This window comes from Hemicordylus capensis, chromosome 2 (genome assembly GCF_027244095.1).
Source record: "Hemicordylus capensis ecotype Gifberg chromosome 2, rHemCap1.1.pri, whole genome shotgun sequence".
In the NCBI taxonomy this organism is placed as follows: Eukaryota; Metazoa; Chordata; class Lepidosauria; order Squamata; family Cordylidae; genus Hemicordylus; species Hemicordylus capensis.
This window is the reverse complement of record NC_069658.1, coordinates 265,659,827-265,677,415: the sequence shown is the minus strand read 5'-3', so window position 1 is coordinate 265,677,415 and position 17,589 is coordinate 265,659,827. Positions and strand designations below refer to the sequence as shown.

The 17,589-nt window shown below is 45.6% G+C and overlaps 1 protein-coding gene across 4 annotated transcripts in view; it reads right to left on the bottom strand.

Annotated features, from left to right (window-relative positions):
- MTMR14 (myotubularin related protein 14) overlaps positions 1 to 3,031 on the bottom strand; it is a 117,424-nt gene extending 114,393 nt beyond the window's left edge. For 2 of the 4 annotated variants that reach the window (XM_053297912.1, XM_053297913.1), the window contains exon 1: positions 2,910 to 3,027. The gene's annotated coding sequence lies outside the window, so the exon portion shown is untranslated. Of the gene's footprint in view, positions 1 to 2,909 lie in introns of all 4 variants that reach the window. The other 2 variants (XR_008316566.1, XM_053297914.1) reach the window with 2 other exon arrangements.
- Between the last annotated feature and the right edge of the window lie 14,558 nt (positions 3,032 to 17,589).

Here is a 17,589-nt window from a genome sequence, read left to right as displayed (position 1 = left end):
TTTGCATAACCCTTCACTCCATCTTAAGACTGTTACTAACTGCAGACTTTGGGGCTTTTCAATCGTGATCTGCTTTTTCTCCCCTCCCTGCTGCCCACCACCTCTTTTGCTTAGCATTCAGACGGAAGAAGAATTCTAGGGAAGGGGAATTCAAAAACTGGCTTCCTATCCTGTGACATTGTAGCTGGTCTCAGTAAAAATATTATCCTACTGTTACTTTTGACCACCACCACCCCGTCCGAGATCAGCACAGACCACTAAAAATATAAGATCAGCCTTGCTGGATCAGACCCAAGCCCCATTTAGTCCAGCATCCTGTTTCCCATAATGGCCCATCAGATGCCTCCGGGAAGCCCACAAGCAGGAAATGAAATCATGCCCCATTTCTTGCTGTCACATCCCTGTAATTGGTATGCTGCCTCGAGGTAGCATATTATTTTATACTACCTCAATCTTATTTTATCTTATTTACTATTTTGTATTATTTGCCATCTTATTTTATTTACTTTTATGTAAACCACTTTGAGAACTTCAGTCTTAAAAGCGGTATATAATTACTACTACTACTACTAGTAGTAGTAGTAATAGCAGTAGTAGTAGTAGCAGCAGCAGCAGCATATAGCTATCAAGACTAATAGCCACTGATAGGACTTGTACTCCATGAATTTGTCTATAAGAATTGCAGTTTTAGTGTGTTTGGGTAGGCTCTTCCCATCTGACCGCTGCAAGGCTGCTGCTACTCACAGATCTGTAGCTGGAGGCAGAGAGAGAATTGCGAAGATTGCTTTTAAAAGTACAACAGAGAGATTATTGCCTTCAGTGTACACCTACACAGCAGGGGCGTAACAAGGCTGGAGTGGGCCCAGAGACAAAATTTTTAAAGGCGTGGGGCCCCCCAGGCAGCCGCCTCCCCTTGCCTAATGGTAGTTATGCCCCTGCTACACAGTTCTTTCCCCCTGCCATAGGTGCCTGGAGGGGGGGGCAAAGGGGTAGCTGCTCCCCTGGATTGAGCCAGTCCCATTGAATTCAACAGGTAGCCACCTGATGGCACAGTGGGGAAATTACTTGACTAGCAAGCCAGAAGTTGCAGGTTCAAATCCCCGCTGGTATGTTTTCCAGACTATGGGAAAACACCTATATCGAGCAGCAGCGATACAGGAAGGTGCTGAAATGGTAAACCTCTCCTGTATTCTACCAAAGACAACCAAAGGGCTCTGTGGGCGCCAGGAGTCAACACCGACTGGACAGCACACTTTACCTTATTCCCAGGTAACTGTGTATAGGACTTCAGCTTTCATCCCCTGGAGAAAGCCCCACAGATACCCATGAGTCCTGGGTGTGTTTTCTGTGGCCAAACAGATTTTGCAGGTTTTAGAAATGCAGTACAAACCTGCAGAGCCTGAGAGCCGATGTTGGAATAAATGAACACACCATGGAACAGGATGTTTTGCACTGCCTTCATTATCATGAACAATGATAATTGACCTTCAGGGCCACCTCTCAAGGCCAGTCCTGCCCTGCCCTGTGAGATCTTCTCAGGTTGCCCTTCTTTCGGTCTCTGGTCTCAAAGAGGTCCATAGTACTAGCGCCCCATGGAAGGGCTTTCTCGGTTGTTGCCTCTTCACTTTGGATTTCTCAGCCGGCCCCGCCCCAGATTCCATCTGCCTCCTCCCTTTCAGCCTTTAAAACCTTATTGAAGACCTTTCTTTTCTGCTAGGCGTTTGCCCTTTAAATATTTATTTATTTAATCAATCTCGGATGCTGTTCTTGCTTGGTACACCGCCCTGAGTCTGTGGATTGGGCGGTATATTAAATCTTTCAATAAATAAATAAATAAATAAATAAATAAGGCGACTGCCTTAATTTAGAATTATTAATTCGTTAACAATTACTCATCCAGATGTTACAATTAATCAGACACAATAAAGACTGCATAAAGACGTTGTGAGCCGCCCCCAGCAGTCGTGTCCTGGAGGGGCCGGGTATAAATATTTTAAGTAAACACATAACGAATAAATAAGGCTATTCTCCGCTGCAGGCAGCCTGTACAATGCCCAAGACGTGCTAGGCGCCGCGCCGGGCAAAACAGAAGGCTCACGGCGGTGGGTCTGATGGAAAGCCGGCCAACCCTGTTTCTGACGAGAGCCGCAGAAGAGATGGACAGCGGCTGGAACGAATCACAGGAGGAATGGGCGCAGGGCAGGCGGGCCTCTTGCGTTCTCTTGCAGCCTCCTCCCCCCCGACCCGGGAAGATCTCCCCTCTCTCTCCCCCCATCCTACTGCTTTGCCTGCGGCGGGGTGGGTGAGCCTCGGCTCGCTCCCTCGCCCCCGCCCCCCCGCCCCAGGCAGGCCGGGTACCACGCTGCGGCGTCGCCGCCAGCGTCAGGTTGCAAGAAGCGGACTGGTGGCTGAGCATCCACCAGAAGACTTCTGTGCTGCGGCGATTGGTTAACATGCGAGGAACGACCTGGCTGTCCTCTTGCGGGGATTCAAGAGCCTGCCTGCCTTGCGCAGGCGCCGGGAAGGAGGACACCCTGGCTTGGGAGCCGCCGCCGTCGCGCGTGCGGCTTCGCTGTATCAGCAGCTCTCGCCTGCTGCTCTTGCAGCAGCAAAGGGCCGCGCTCGCCAATGGGCAGAAGGGAGGCGGCGGCGACGGCGAGACAGCCCTCCCGAAAGCCTCCTCCTTGTCTCAGTCCCTGGTAGCCCTCGGCCAGCAGGGGATTCCCAGCTGCTTTGGGTGCCTCGCCGCTTGATTCCCTCGGCAGAGCAAAGGAGTATTCTGGGCCGCTGCTGTTAAGGGCTGAGGACGGAGTTGTGAGATCACGAGTCCTTCTCTCCCCCGCCCCGCGCTTGGGAATTCTGGCGGCGCCTCCTCCACAACAGCGACTCAGCAAGAGGCTGCCACTAACCTCCCGGTGTCAGCAGAGTTCTCCTTTCAGGCAGATCTTCGTTTTCTACACACACCCCCTCCTTCTCCGCCGGGGACACCAGAAGCTTGCTGCCTAGCTCATTTTTAGACTCTCACTTTGCATCTAGATAGCATATCTCACGTGCTCAAAACACTTCGCAGATTAAGCCCCGTAACCATCACAACAGGCCAGCCAGTATTGGACAGACCCTTCTTGCAGATAGGGGTGGGCTAGGCTGAGAGCCAGAGTGAGCGCACCTTGCCTGAGAAAGCTACCTTGTGAGTTTAGGAGGCAAGATATGAATCTGAACTCACATCCTTCCAATGGCAGCTTCCCTCATGAAGCAAACAGCAGCATCAGAGCCCAGAGTGTGTGTGTTGGGCGGCGGGGGGGGGGGGGGAGGATTTTCATCAGGAACACAGGGGTGTGAAAAACATTAACCCCTTTCTACACACTGTAGTCCTGATCCTTCCTGCAGCTTCTATTTAATTTTTCGAAACAATCAATACACAGTGCCTCATCATGATGAATCCTCTGAGGCATCTGAGAGTTTGCACTGCAGTGCACGGTTGAATATATCAACTGTTTCTCACAATGGCCCATCAGATGTTTCTGGGAAATCCACAAGCAAGATATGAAGATAAGATCTCTTTCCTGCTGTTGCCTCCCCACAATGTGTTTTGGGAGCATAACGTCCCTGAATATGGAGGTTCCACACAAAAAAACATGACTACTAACCACTGGTAGAGACCTCTTCCCCCTGCATGAACTTCTATAACCGCCCCCTGCCCCCGTTAAAGCCACCTAAGCCAGTGGCACATCTTGTGGCCATGAATAGTTAATTATGTGTTGTGTGAATAAACATTCCCTTTTCTTTGTCCTGAATCTTCTGCCAATCAAATTAATCGGATTACCCCAAATGTGTGTGTGTACATATACTGTATGTACATAAAGAAAAACTTCTCTGTATCCACTCTCTCCACACTATGCTTACTTTTAGAAAGATCTACCATCATTTCTCTTTCTTAGTCATCTTCTGGACTCAGTTGGGACTGTGTATATTCTGTGTAATAAATTAATCAATCAAAATTGTGTACCAACATAACCCAAATTCTGGGTCAGGAAGAACTGAATTGTAGGAACATAGGAAGCTCCCTTATATCAAGCCAGACTCTTGGTCCATCTAGTTTGATATTGTCTAGACCAGGGATTCTCAACGTTGGGTCCCCAGATGTTATTGAACTTCAACTCCCATAATCCCCAGCCCCAGTGGCCTTTGGTTGGGGATTATGGGAGTTGAAGTCCAATAACATCTGGAGACCCAATGTTGAGAATCCCTGGTCTAGACTGACTGGCAGTGGCTTTTCCAAGGTTTCAGGCAGGAGTCTTTGCCAGCCTTATCTGGAGATGCCAGGGAGTGAACCCAGAACCTTTTGCAATGCAAAGCAGATGCTCTACCCCTATGCTCAGTTTAAAGAAATCTTTCTATGTGGCTTATTTATCCCTATCCATCCCCAGCACAGCATCCCTCCAGTGGCTGTTGCTGGTGTTTCTTTTATGTTTCTTTTTAGATTGTGAGCCCTTTGGGGACAGGGAGCCATTTTATTTATTTATTTATGCTTATTTCTCTATGTAAACAGGTTTGTGAACTTTTGTTGAAAAGCAATATATAATATCCATTATAGTGGTTGTGGTGGTGGTAGGAGTAGTAGTGTTTTACATAATTTATTCTTCTAGTCATGGGGAGGGATCATCAAAGGCACTACCTCCTGACATTTGAGGAACCTACTCAGCCCTTTTCTCTGGCTTCTGAGATTTCACCCTACATTGTTCTTATAGCATCAATCTATCTTTCCAGCCTCCTGAACTAGAAACTTGCTTTTTAAAGCACAGCATGAAATTCTGCTCATTGCTGATCAGCACATCATTGCTGATCAGCACATCATTGCTGATGTATGCTGGATAATTGAGAAAGCCAAAGAATACAAAAAAGAAGTCAATATGTGCTTTATTGACAACAGAAAAGCCTTTGATTGCGTCGACCATGTCAAGTTGTGGAATATCTTTAGGAAAATGGATGTCCCAGAACATCTAATTGTTTTCATGAGAAACCTATACACAGGGCAGGAAGCCACAGTCCAGATGGAATATGGTGAAACAGGCTGGTTCCAGCAGAGGTGCACCTAGGTAATTTTGGAGCCTGGCCAGAACCTGAGGGGTATACTCATGGGTCAAATGGGCTGTAACCCAGAATTTGGCTTTTAAAAAGCCAATCTGGCAACTGGACCTAAAGGCCTTTGGTGCCCCGCCCCCCACTGCAAGTTAAGCATCATTTTTTAACACATAGGTTCTTGAAGGCACAAACCACACCACCCAGGACAGACTAAAGAGGATTTGGGGGCCTCTGGGTTTGTGTGGAGGCCCTGGACTTTGGCCCCAAAGTCCAGGGTTAAGAGCACCTCTAGGTTCCAGATCAGAAAAGGAGTAAGACAAGGCTGTATTCTTTCACCTTATTTATTCAACTTATATGCTGAACATATACTGAGAGAAGCTGGATTGGAAGAAGATGAGTGTAGTTTTAAAGTTGGAGGAAGAAACATCAATGTCTTGTGCTATGCTGATGGCACCACTCTGACAGCTGAGAATGCAGATGATCTGTGAGCTCTAGTAATAGAAGTCAAGGAGCACAATGGGACTACGACTAAATATAAGAAGACTAAACTAACGACAATGGGTACAGCAACCATCCTCAGAATTTATCATGAAGACATTGACGTGGCGGATAGCTTTGACCATCAACAGTAAAGGATCCAGCAGTCAAGAAATACACCACAGACTAGCACTTGGTAGGGTTGCAATGAAGGCCTTGGAAAGGATATTCAGATGCCATGACGTGTCTATACCTACAATGATTAGAATCGTTCGGACAATGTTTTTCCCCGTGACACTCTATGGATGTGAAAGCTGGACTTTGAAGAAGCAAGATAGAAAAAGTATTGACATTTTTGAACTTTGGTGCTGGAGAAGACTTTTGAGGATACCATGGACAACCAGGAAAACAAACAAATGGATCAGAGAACAAATCAATCCAGAATTTTCACTCGAGGCACAAATGACCAGGCTCAAACTATCATACTTTGGACACATTATGTGAAGATCCAGCTCCCTTGAGAAGTCCATAATGCTGGGAAAAGTTGAAGGAAAGAGAAGAAGAGGACGACCAGCAGCAAGGTGGATGTACTCGATTACAACAACAACTGCACCACTGAGACACCTTAAAAGCCAAGTTGAAGACAGATCATCCTGGAGAAATCTATCTATGTAGATGCTAAGAGTCGACACCGACTTAATGGCACTTAATCAATCAGTCAATGAAATTATCTGACTCCTTGCAGGGTATGACTGAAAAACTATGGAGTCTACACAGGGTTATAATGCATGAAAATGCAACAAACTACCCATCTATGTCTCCATGAAAATGTGTAACCTCCAAAGTTGCTTCCAGTCAGAGCTTTGTCCTATGCACATCTCTCAGGCAAAAACTAATCTGCTAACTGTATAATGCTCATTTTTATACACCATTGAATAATGGGACCTTGGAGTCCACCCCCTGCTCAGTGCAGGAAACTGCAACAGCATCCCTGACATGTGGCTGTCCAGACTCTGTTGAAGACCTATAGTAAAGGAGAGCCTGCCACATCTCAAGACACAAAGCTGCCTTTTCTAAAGGTTCTCCTTGAAGTAAGCAAAACGTAGCCACAATGGCTAAGCTAAACCAAAAGCTAAGAAAATTCACTCTTATATTACTGAGAACGGATCCATACAGCCAATTGAGTTTTGGGGTCTGTTGGTTTGTTTGCTAAACCCAAGTGACTCTACAATCATTCATGAGCATCCCAGAAGCATCATGTGTTCATATTTCAAGGAAATCTTAATCCATCAGTTCTGAATGTTTGCCGGGGACAAACTTGTCTTAAATTATGAAATGAACGCATTCTTTTATTGGGAGCAAAATGTGTTTTACAAGAGAGAAGAACAAGGAGTAAGCAATTATTAATGTTTATGAAGTAACTGAGTATACTAATCAATAAAAGAGGGATCTTGCCTGCCTTTTTGAAGAGAGGGGTACTTTATACTGAATCAGACCATGAATCCATCTAGCCTAGTGTTACCGATGACTGGCAGTGGTTCTCTAGTGTCCTGGGCAAAAATCTTTCCCACCACCTGCTACCTGATCCCCTTTAAGTACAAATACTGGGGATTCATTCATTCATTCATTCATTCATTCATTCATTCATTTGATTTATAAACTGCCTGATATAAAACATCTCCAGGCAGTTTACATATAATTCAGAAAAACTGAAACAACAACAAAAATTAAAACAAAACAGTATAAACATTATTTTTATACAGATTCACAAGGGCTTTCACTTGATTTAAAAAAATCTTAGGCTATTAAACATGTGAGAGTTCATCAATTAATTGATTTTTATGCAATTTGCATATAAGTACAAATAATTTTGAAGCAAGAAGAATTTATTTATTAATTTTTTAGATGAAGCACACATATCACAGCCGGCATCATCTAGAAGAAGTGGTCTCTTCTAGTGAGAGAAAAGGAGGAATGAATGCCTCTTGTAAGATGGTACTTCTCATCTGCAGTATTTGTAAGTACCTGTGTTTAAAATAATATATAGATTTTAAAAGTCTGCTGCCCAGTTAACTGGAAGCAGCTTTTTCAGTAAATTAAACGTTTTCAGTAGATTAATTTAGTCAAGGGGTTCCAAACCTTAAGGTCCCCAGATGTTGCTGGAGTACAGCTTCCATCAACCAAGTTCCAACCATGGTGGCTGGAATGACCGGAGCTGTAGTACTGAAGCCCCAGTTTGTCATGATAACCATGGCCCCCTCCCTGAGCAGTGACTCTGAGTCTGAACCTGAGATGGCAATACCAGCTCTAGACTCAGATCTGGCCCTGACACCGGGCCAGAGCTTGAACAAACCCAATACTTGGAACCCTTGAAATCGCATTTTTCAGAGCCTGAGCCCCCGTCAATCGATACGGTCTGAATCTGAACCCCCTGCCATGCCAGCCCCTCCCACACCATTGCACTCCCTGGTATCTGCTGCACACCAGTGGTGGCAACAGGGTAGATACAGAAGGGGGAAGAGTGCCAGACTCCGACCCCCCACTTTCAGGCTTCCACAGCTTTCTATAAGGAATTGATAGGGCTGCCGTTTCTAGCAAAAACAACAGTTTTGTGGTGGCTGAAAGACTAGTGCCTGACATACTCATCAGCCTAGTTACACTGCATGCACACAAGTTTGCACAAATGCAAAATTTGTGCATAATACATTGCATGTGAGTAAGCCTGTTATTTCCAGTGGGCTTGTTCTTGGGTAACACCATTTGCACTACTTGCGTGCATGCAGTGTTACTAGGCTGACATGCTGTTGTACAGTATGTCAGCTTGACATGTTTATTGTGGCATAAGCATTCATGACATCCTGGCCAGATTAGTGATTCTAAGTCTGACTCTGAGGAGGCAGGACCAGGCTGGAAGAGCCCTGGAATAGGAGCCCCTGAAACAGCACCCTCGAATCCTGTGAAGCAGCACCTTTTGAACTCAAGTCCCCTGAAGAGTGAGCCTGGCCCACACCCTGATAGCTCCACACCAGCTCCTTCAACAAGCTAGGCACAATAAAACAGAGTGGAGGAGAAGGAGGAGGAGGAGGAAGAGTGCCAGACCCCAGAAGTCTGGCTTGTTAAGACTTCAGTTATATTGTTTGTTTGTTTGTTTATTATCATATTTTTATACCACCTGATATGTACATCTTTAGGTGGTGTACAACATTTAAAATATTTAAAAGTCACAGATTAAAATACATGACACAATAAAAACAATAGAATAAAATAGTTATTAAAACAAGTCTTTAAAATTATTAAAATTCATTCTGATTAAAAGCCTGAGAAAACAAGAGAGTCTTGAGGGTCTTCCTGAAAACAAACACAGAAGGAGATGCTCTTATTTCATCAGGGATCATATCCCAAAGCCCTGGGGCAGCCACAGAGAAAGCCCAATCCTGGGTCGCCACCAAACAAGCCACCAGTGGTATCTGTAACTGGACCTCTCCAGAAGATCGTAACAGGCGGCAGGGTTTATGACAAAGGAGGCTCTCTTAAGTAGCCAGGACCCAAGCCGTTAAGGGCTTTATAGGTAAGAACCAGCACTTGGTATTTCACCCAAAAACATATCGGCAGCCAGTGCAGTTCTTTCAGAATTGGTGTTATATAGTCCCTTCATGTTGTCCCAGAGACCAATCTGGCTGCCACATTCTGTACCAATTGTAGTTTCTAGTCTACGTACAAAGGCAGCCCCACATAGAGTTCATTACAGTAGTCAAATCTGGAGGATTTGTAAAAATACAATACTGCATGTACCACTGTTTTAAACTCATTCACTTCTAGAAATGGACGTAGCTAACATATCAGCCAAAGCTGATAAAAAGCGTTCCTGGCCACCGCCTCTACCTGAGAAACGAGGGAGAGCTTTGGGTCCACGAGCACTCCCAAGTTATGTTCCTGATCTACGTAAAGGTAAAGTGTGTTGTCCAGTCTGTGTCGACTCCTGGTGACCACAGAGCCCTGTGGTTGTTTTTGGTAGAATACAAGAGGGGTTTACCATTGCCATCTTCTGCAGAGCATGAGATGATGCCTTTCAGCATCTTCCTTATATCACTGCTGCCTGATATAGGTGTTTCCCATAGTCTGGGAAAACACACCAGCGGGGATTCAAACCGAGAACCTCTGGCTTGCTAGTCAAGTCATTTCCCTGCTGTGCCATTAGGTGGCTTCCTGATCTGCGTACCTGATCTCTAGTCAGGGAGTGGTGCCTAAGAGGGATCACCTGAGCTCAGTCTACCTCTGACTGCTAATGGGAAAACTTGTCCCATGGAGCTGTCCACATTGCTGCAATTTGCCTTAATTCTTCCAGACCTCATGGAAGACCAGACTTCAGAAAAGGAGGGGTGCTTGGTGGATTCAAATCAGTGGTCATTCAGCCTCTGCTAAAAATACATAAATCAAAACTGGATGTCTCTCATTACCCTGGTTATACTTTTCTTAGACACAAGAACATAGAAAGCGGCCTTATACCAAGTCAGACCATTGGTCCCGCTAGCTTAGTACTGTCTGACTGGCATTGGCTCCCCAAGATTTCAGGCAGCAGTCTCTCCCCAGCCCTACCTGGAGATAAACCTGGGACTGAATCTACCTGGACTGAACCTGGGACCTTCTGCAGGCAAAATAAATGCTCTGCCATTCAGCTGTGACCCCAGCCATCCCCTAAGGGGAATATCTTACAGCAGACAGCGCTTACACTGTGTCTCATCCCTCAGTCAGTCAAAATTGGTATTGTTCAACCAATTAGGTTATTACAAAATGTGTGTGTCTGCACACTCTACAGTCTCCCTCTCTTTGGGGAGGAGAGCTGTTCTTGCCGTAGCGAGTACGAACGATCCCGTTTGCTAAACAGGGTTTGCATTTGGATGGATGATGGCATGTGAGCAATGTTTGCTGTAAGATATTCCCCTTAGGGGATGGCTGGGGCCATAACTCAATGGCAGAGCCTCTGTTTTGCATGCTTAAGGTCCCAGGTTCAGTCCCTGGCATCTTTCCAGGTAGGGCTAGGAGAGACTGCTCCCTGGAACCTTGGAGCTGCCTGTCAGACAGTACTAAGCTAGATGGACCAATGGTCTGACTTGGTATAAAGCCCTTCCTATGTCCTTGTGTCTAAGAAAAGTAGAACCGGGGTAATGGGAGGCTAGGGCATCTGCATCCAGTTTTGATCTCTGTATTTTTAGCAGGGGCTGAATGATTTGAATCCACCAAGCACCCTTCCTTCTCTGAAGAACTATCCCTCCTGCAAACAAGAGCACATGAGGTCAGGAAAGGTTAAGGCAAATTGCAGCACTCTGGACAGCTTCCATAGTGACCAACTATTGGGAAGCCCACAAGCAGTGCATGAAAGCAGCCCTCTTTCCTGTTGCACACCAGCTGGTATTCAGGAGAATACTGCTTCTGAATATGGAAGTTCCATATATGGCTAATAGCCACGGAGAGACCCACCCTCCATGAATGTGTTTAATCCCCTTTTAATGCCATCAGGACTAGTGGTTATCATTAGGGATGTGCAAATTGATTCAGGTACAAATCGATTTGTACCCAAATCTTGCTGATTTGGGTGATTTGGAGACAAAACAAATCACTCCTGTGGTCCATTGGCTAGATATGGGTACAAATTGAATCATGCCTTATTCGAGTCAAATTGATTCGAGATTCAGATCCCTCCTATTAATTCTCCCAGATTCCCAGCTTTCATTTTTTAAAAAAGCTAAGCTCTAGCCCTTGTAGTAGAGGAGTTATGAGGCAAAACATGTGGTCACAATTTTTCAAGTGTTTGGATCTTTGGTGTATAATAACTTTCCCTCAATGAATCCCTATGAAGATTCATTACGCACCTTCACTTCTATTCATTACGCACTTCTATTCATTACACACTTCTATTCATTATGCACCTTCTATTCATTACGCACCTTCACTTCTATTCTTCTTCTATACATTTTGACTGTCTTTTTGACAGTGACAGGTGTCAACTGCCATGTGCCAACTACATCCCACTCCCACCTGCAAGGCAGTTGGGTACTACTCAGTTTATGTTCTAGGATTTTTTCCAAGTGTTTAGGCTCTTTGGTGTCTAATAACCTTTCCTCATAATGAATCCCTATGAGGATTAATTACACACCAAAGAGTCTAAACACCTCAAACATTCCTAAAATATAAACTGAGTACCCAGTGGCTTGTGAGTTGGGGGGTAGTTGGAATATGGGATGCCACTAATTCCCCACCCCTACCTGCAAAGCAGTGGGGTCAAAATGAACAGAAGAAATGAAGGTGTGTAATGAAGACACCAAAGAATCTAAACACTTCAAAAAGACCTAAAACAATAAACTGAATACCCCAGTGTGTGTGTGGGCGGGGGGCAGGGTGTAGTTGATACATGGCAGTTGACAGTTGGCACAGCCCAATGATAGTCAAAATGAAAAGAAGAAACGAAGGTGTATAATGAATCCTCATAGGGATTCATTATGAGGAAAAGTTATTAGACACCAAAGAATCTAAACATTTCAATATTCCTAAAAATTAAAATGAGTACCCCACTGCTTTGCAGGTGGGAGGATGGAGTGTAGTTGGCACATGGCAGTTGGCAGTTGGCACTGTCCAGTGACAGTCAAAATGAACAGAAGAAATGAAGGTGTGCAATGAATCCTCATAGGGATTCATTATGAGGAAAAGTTATTAGACACCAAAGAATCTGAACACTTGAAAAATAATGACCGCAAATTTTGCTCCATAACTCCACTTCTACAAGGGCTAGAGCTTAGCTTTAAAAAAGAAAAGAAAAAGAAAAGAAAGCTGGGCATCCGTTTTAGGGTTAGGATATGGAAACTTCAAATCCCCATTGTTTCCTATGGCAGAAATGTTCAAAATCAGTAAAAATGAAAAAAGAAATATTAAAAATCAACCAAGCGTCCCATTGCCTTGAAATTTGGGTGGTAGTGGCACCCTTGGGGACCTTCCCAACAGCCAAATTTGGTGCCCCTAGGACCTTGTTAAGTGGTCCTAACTGGACCAAATCAAAATTGAATCAAAGCAAATACAAGTCGAATCTGGGGTGATTTGGAGGGGGTAGGTTTGGATACAAAACAAATCAGGGGTGATTTGTTTGGGGCACAAATTGAATCAAGAAAATCTATTTGTGTGCATCCTTAGTCATCATCACATCTTGTGGAAGCAAATCCCAGAAATGAATCGTATTGAATCAAGGATGCAGACAGAGGGAAAGCTTGAGGAATAACTCCTTTTTAAAAAAATGATGGGTGGAGGGGAGGAAAGACACTTTGTGGGGAGATATGGATTATTAGGTTTGGTGAGTTGGAGTTCACTAAAATGAGGGGAGACTTCTCAAATGCTTTGGAGGGATCTGCACTCCTGTGCTGTATGAAGAAATACTATGTTTTGCCTTGACCTGAATCTATTACCAATCAGTTTCATTGGGTGACCCCAAAGCTCCAGTGGTATGAGAGGGAGAAAAACATCTCTTGGATCATTTTCTCAAAACCATGTAAAGTGGTGGGACCAGCCTGGTTACACCCGTTAGCAAGAGAAGGTGCAGTTGCAAAGAGTTTGCTTCCTCCATCCTTGCCAGAAAGAACAGATCCAACTAGTAGGTTTAATGTGAGGGTTTCAGCTTGCTAGTGCAGCTGTATAACTGCATAGACAAGGTGAAGGACACTTTAGGCCAAAGGACTAAGGACCACTCGGTCATTGCATGCCACCATCCCAACAAAGGAAGATAAGCCTGGCCCCAACTAGATACAGATGTCTGTTAACAACTCACCTCTTTCCCCCTGGTTTTGCCAAACTGATCTTCCCCCATCCCCTCCTCCCTTTCCCCTCCACTCCACTTCCCTTGTGTGTCTAGATCTGAAAGGCTAGATTGTCATGTGGTGCTGAGATGTGGCACTCCTGGGTCAAAATACTCTTTATGTAAACTCCCAGCAGGAGAGGCCGCACCTTAGATTATTCCTGTTTCCATTGTTCATGCAAGAGGAACATAGGAAGCTGCCATATACTGAATCAGACCATTAGAACATAAGAACATAAGAACAGCCCTGCTGGATCAGGCCCATGGCCCATCTAGTCCAGCATCCTGTTTTACACAGTGGCCCACCAGATGCCGCTGGAAGCCACAGACAGGAGTTGAGGGCGTGCCCTCTCTCCTGCCATTACTCCCCTGCAACTGGTAGTCAGAGGCACCCTGCCCTTGAGGCTGGAGGTGGCCCACAGCCCTCTGACTAGTAGCCATTGATAGACCTCTCCTCCATGAAGTCATCCAAACCTCTCTTAAAGCCGTCCAGGTTGTTGGCTGTCACCACATCCTGTGGCAGAGAGTTCCACAAGTGGATCACGCGTTGTGTAAAAAAGTACTTCCGTTTGTTGGTCCTAGACCTCCCGGCAATCAATTTCATGGAGTGACCCCTGGTTCTAGTGTTATGTGAGAGGGAGAAGAATTTCTCTCTCCACTTTCTCCACGCCCTGCATGACCTTATAGACCTCTATCATGTCTCCACGCAGATGTCTTTTTTCTAAACTAAAAAGCCCCAGGTGTTGTAGTCTTGCCTCATAAGAAAGGTGCTCTAGGCCCCTGATCATCTTGGTTGCCCTCTTCTGTACCTTCTCCAGTTCAACAATGTCCTTTTTAAGATGTGGTGACCAGAATTGTACGCAGTACTCCAAGTGTGGTCGCACCATAGTTTTGTATAAGGGCATTATAATGTTAGCCGTTTTATTTTCAATCCCCTTTCTAATGATCCCTAGCAAGGAATTGGCCTTTTTCACAGCTGCCGCACATTGAGTCGACACTTTCAATGAGCTGTCCACCACAACCCCAAGATCCCTCTCCTGGTCCGTCACCGACAGCTCGGATCCCATCAGCGTATACTTGAAGTTGGGGTTTTTTGTCCCAATGTGCATCACTTTACACTTGCTAACACCTAACCCTTTTTGAAAATCGGTGTTACATTTGCTACTCTCTAGTCCTTTGGTACAGAGTCCGATTTCAGGGATAAGTTAAATATTTTAGCAAGGAGGTCAGCAATTTCACATTTGAGTTCTTTGAGGACTCTTGGATGAATGCCATCCGGCCCTGGTGATTTGTTAGCTTTCAGTTTTTCCAGACAGTTTAGAACAGGGATGGGGAACCTTGGCACTCCTGCAGATGTTGGCCTACAATTCCCATAATCCCTAGCTATTGGCCTCTGTGGCTGGGGATTATGGGAGTTGTAGTCCAAAAACAGCTGGAGTGCCAAGGTTCCCTATCCCTGGTTTAGAACATCATCCCTTGTCACTTCTGTCTGACTCAGCTCTCTAGCCTCCATCCCTAAAAAGCCTGGTTCAGGAACAGGTATGTGCTCAGTATCCTCTGCCGTGAAGACAGACACAAAGAACTCATTCAGTTTCTCTGCAACCTCCATATCCTCCTTAATAATCCCTTTCACTCCCTCATTGTCTAATGGCCCAACCGCCTCCCTGGCAGGTTTCCTGCTTCTGATGTATTCCCCTTGATACTTTTGGCTAAATGTTCCTCAAACTCTCTTTTTGCCTCCCTTATTGTCACCTTGCATTTCTTTTGCCAGAGTTTGTGTTCCTTCCTGTTCTCTTCGTTTGGACAGGCCTTCCAATTTCGGAAGGGAGTCTTCTTTCCTTTTATGGCTTCTTTGACGGTACCCGTTAGCCACGCTGGCATCCTCCTGGACTTAGTGGTACCTTTCCTTCTTTTGGGTATTCAAGCTGACTGGGCTTCTAGTATTGTGGTTTTGAATAAACTCCATGCATTCTGGAGCGAAGTGACTCTACTGATTTCCCCCCTCAGCTTTCTTTTCACCATACTCCTCATTTTGGAGAAGTTTCCTCTTCTGAAATTCAAAATGTCTGTGTTTGACATCCTTGGTGATTCTCTCCCTGCATGTATGCTGAATTTGATGGCACTGTGGTCACTGTTCCCTAAAGGGTCGATGACACTGACATCACGCACCAGGTCCTGGGTGTCACTCAGAATTATATCCAAGGTCGCTTTCTCTCTGGTCGGTTCCATGACCAACTGTTCTAGGGCACAGTCATTTAGCGTATCTAGAAATTTGACCTCTTTGTCCTGACTTGAATGTGAATTTACCCAGTCTATGTGTGGGTAGTTGAAATCACCCATAATTACAGCCCTGCCTCTCCTTGATGCCTCCCTGATTTCCTCCTGCATCTCCCAGTCACTGTCGGCATTTTGATCCGGAGGGCGATAGCATGTCCCCAGTAGCATGATTCCTTTCCGGCCTTGTATAGTCACCCACAGGGTTTCTGTGGAGGACTCCAGTCCACTTAGGTTTTCTAGCTTGTTAGATTCTATCCCTTCTCTAACATACAGTGCTGACCCTCCTCCAAGGCGCCCCTCCCTGTCCTTTCTATAGAGTTTATACCCAGGGATAACAGTGTCCCACCGGTTCTCACTGTTCCACCATGTTTCTGTTATGCCCACTATGTCTATTTCTGCGTTAGCAACCAAGCACTCCAGCTCACCCATCTTGGCTCGGAGGCTTCTGGCATTGGCATACAAGCACCTATACACTGAATCTCTCCCCTGATGTATGCTATTCTTTTGACTCTTTGACCTGCTGGCACAGGCTCCCGTCTGCTCTTTATGCGGTTCTGCTCCGTCCCCTTCTGTTTTATTTGAATTATTTTCAGCCTCACACTTTAAAGGATGGCTTTTGCCAAACGGGATACTGCCCAGCTCCCATCGGCTGTTCCCCAGGTGTCATTTTAAAAGCTGCTCTGCAACCTTTTTGATTTTAAGCGCCAGCAGTCTGGTTCCATCTTGGTTCAAGTGCAGCCCGTCCCTTTTGTACAGATGATTATATCATTCTGACCAGAGGTCTACTAACAATACAGTCTTGTCCTTCCCACCCCCACCCAGAAGTAGGTAATGTTACTAGTGTTTTTAATAGGACTTGCTCCCAAGAAAGCATGCGTGGGATTGCAGCCTCAGTCCCTTTCTACAGCTGGGGCCAGAATGGGAAGCTCACACGCAAACCATCGTGGGGAAAGCCACCCCCTGTCTCAATATCCAGTTAACAACCTGGGAAATATTCTCTGATCTGAAACCCTGCCCAGTAGTCCCGGATGTGAGCTCTGATGTGGCCCGTTGATTTTTGGCTTGAGCTGGCCATGGAACCCATTTGGCCAGCTGGTATGTCTTGCAATGCAAACTGATGTGTGTTTCGTCTGCAAGCCCTGCACTGTTTCGTGGGGCTTGCCTAAATCCCAAGGAGTGATCACAGTATGGCAGCCATCAGTGACGCAAATAAGAATAACTGTGAGGGGGGCATAGCTCAATGGTAGAGCACCTGCTTTGAATGCAGAAGGTGCCAGCTTAGGAACCAGAGGAGAGCTGGTCTTGTGGTAGCAAGCATGACTTGTCCCCTTAGCTAAGCAGGGTCCACCTTGGATGCATATGAAAGGGAGACTAGAAGTGTGAGCCCTGCAAGATATTCCCCCTCAGGGGATGGAGCCGCTCTGGGAAGAGCAGAAGGTTCCAAGTTCCCTCCCGGGCTTCTCCAAGATAGGGCTGAGAGAGATTCCTGCCTGCAACCTTGGTGAAGCCACTGTCAGTCTGTGAAGACAATACTGAGCTAGATAGACCAATGCTCTGACTCTGTTTATGGCAGCTTCTTATGATCCTATGAACATAGGAAGCTGCCATATACTGAGTCAGACCATAGGTCCTTCTAGCTCAGTGTTGTCTTTACAGACTGGCAGCGGCTTCTCCAAGGTTGCAGGAAGGAATCTCTCTTGCCCATAGCCATGTGACACTAGGTGGTTCTGAGAAAGTTAGTCCTGTATTGAGACTCTAGGGTGTTCTTTCCTAATGGGACTTCCTAATGATTATATGATTTTTCTAGTTCTCTTGAGTCTCCTCAGGCTAATACATAGGAAGCTGCCACATACTGAGTCAGACCATAGGTCCATCTTGCTCGGTATTATCTACACAGACTGACAGTGGCTTCACCA